The following is a 2,736-nucleotide window of genomic DNA, read 5'->3' on the forward strand; positions in this document are numbered from 1 at the left end:
ACAACCAACTCACGCTCCGTTTCACTCTCACTACTCTCACCTCCACTCTCGGTCGCGCACTCACCCTTCCTCTCGACAGCGCACTCTTTCCTCATGCACCCGTCCGTTACACACCTTTCTCGCGCACACTCTGCGCACCTTGTCCCGTTACACCCTCTGTAACACTACAGCATGCGCTTTCCCCTTGCACCCATCCGTAACACACCTTTCTTGCGCATCCTCCCGCGCACACTTTTTCGTTACCTCCTCCGTAACACTCACCACACCGCGCTTCCCTGTGCTCCCTCGCACACGCGCTACGACCGACTCACTCCTGACGGCACACTCACTCCTCGGCGTGCACTTTTTCCTCACACACCCCATGGTCGGACATTCTCGCACACCTCTTTTTTCGCACACCAGACCTGTCGCACACCTCACCAACGGCCTTTCACGAACACCCGGATCCAAACCAATCCCCAAGCCGACTGAAGCTTTCCTCACATCATATACATTGCCACTCACCTCCGTACCTTGTCTCCGCACCTCCTTTGCCACCTGCAAACTCTTTATTTGGTTAGTGAGCATCACATCATGAGTTGAGCACCGACCTTGCACATATTCCATCACCTCCTCCTGGATTTCTCTCTTAGTTTCTGTCCGTCCCTTCTTAATTTCACTCACCTCTTCTCCCACTTCCTCTAATTTTTGTTTAACCTCTTTTATTTCTCGGTGCGTCTCCTCAAGCTCGTCCTCTAAGGCTACCGTGACCGTCTCTATGTGCATCCTTACCTCCCGGTCCTTCGTCTCCATTGCTTCTGTCACCTCTTCCACCCTCATTGTCAGTTCCTCCCGTACCATCTGACATTGCCTCTGCGTCGCTATTAATTCGTTTTTAATTTCTTTTTGTGTCGCCTTTAACCCTCCTAGTACCGCAGTGTTCTTTTGAACCTGCTCCACTAACTTAGTTTGTCCCTCTGTCAGCTGCTCCACCTCCTCCGTCAGATCTTCTATTCCCCCTTGTAACTTAGCCGTATTATTCCTCACTTCTTTCTCTATACGCTTTTCGCCTCGCTTTACCTCCTCGCGTAGCCCCGAGACCTCCTCACTCACCCCTCGTCGTATTTCCTCCATCTGGTTCCCCATCTGTTCGATTTCCCGGGCGGATTGTTCCCCTATTTCCCGCAATTTGTCCTCCATCCTATTTTCTAACCCCATTAACCCATTTTTCACCCCCTCTAACTGATTCTCCTGGGCAGCCATTCTATTTTCCACCCCCGTTAACCCATGTTTCATCCCCTCTATCTGATTCTCCTGGGCAGCCATTCTATTTTCTACCCCCATTAACCCATTTCTCACCTCTTTTATCCCCGTTGTCTAACCCCTCAAAATTATTGTCTAACTTCTCACCGGTACCCCTCGCTTCGTCCCTCATTACCCCCATTTGGTTTCCATTACCCCCAATTGCTCACTCTGAGCATCCATCCGGTTCCCCATTACCCCCAATTGCTCACTCTGAGCATCCATCCGGTTCCCCATTACCCCCAATTGCTCACTCTGAGCATCCATCCGGCCCTCCAATCGCTCACTATTCTGGGCCATAAGGGCCTTCATTTGTATAAAAAAAAGGTTCAAATCCATTGGCATCTCCGGTTCGACTACCGCGACCATGGGCGTGGCTAAATGTGGCGCCGCTGTAATCACGTGCGCTAGAGCGCCATTTTGTGCACCTGAAATTCCCGCAACCACATTGCCATTTTCCTCCTCCCTTTCTTCCCCGAAGTCCTGGGTTACTTCTAACCCCTCTATCTCTCCCACCGGCATCCCGTCGCCTTGGACAGCCATGGCGCGATTTCAAAATTCGGGCTCTTCCTTTAAAACAAAACAAATTTCGTACTTTATAATTTTGAGCGCGTGAAGCGCGCTCCGGGTCGATCTCACTCCCCGACACCAATTGTTATAGTACTAACACAATTGGTGTCCAAAATTTGGGCTAAATAAATTTAGTCCCAGGTTCGAATCCAACTCCTGACAACCAATTGTTATAGATCGCGGTTAGGATGTTATAGACCGAGCGGTGGTTTAAAACCGCGACCTAACAAAACTCACCCGATTCCACCCGAACGTTGGTTGTATCGCACCCTAGCTGCTCAATGAGGGAAAAGACAAAAGCGACGCAATGCAAGAGGAAAACGGAGACAAAAAAAAGGTTTGAAATACTACCACTGAATTTATTTCTACTATTTACACACAAGCAACAAAAAGCAATTCAGTTTATTTACAAGTACAAGACGCAGGTGACACAGTGCAAATTTAGCTTATCTACAGACTTAACTTATTACCCAGGACAGAACAAACAAAGACGACTCACACGGGGAATGCCAGGGATGGCAGAAGGTGGATGGCTGGCGGGAGAGGAAAGGTCCAAGGGGGGGTCTTGCAGCACAACCGGCGCGTTCAGCAGCCGCCGTTCCGTTTCGGCCCTGCTCCGAACCGCCGTTCAGGCCCCCTTTGGCGGTGGGGTGGCGCGGCTGCGGCGGCCTCCATCCGCTGCGTTCCCAGGACTTGTCTCACTGGTCTGGTCCCTCAACCCTCAACCCTCAACTCTTTCTTGCTTCTCTCACTCCTCACCACCGACTCCTCTCTCTGGTAACCGACTGTGACCAACTCCTTGCAACCAACTCCTCCTCTCTTCACAACCCTTCTTTTTCCAACCCAGAGTGCATCTCTCTTTCTTCTTCTCTTCCTCCACTTCCG

This window comes from Myxine glutinosa, chromosome 1 (assembly GCF_964187855.1).
Source record: "Myxine glutinosa chromosome 1, kmMyxGlut1.1, whole genome shotgun sequence".
NCBI lineage: Eukaryota > Metazoa > Chordata > Myxini > Myxiniformes > Myxinidae > Myxine > Myxine glutinosa.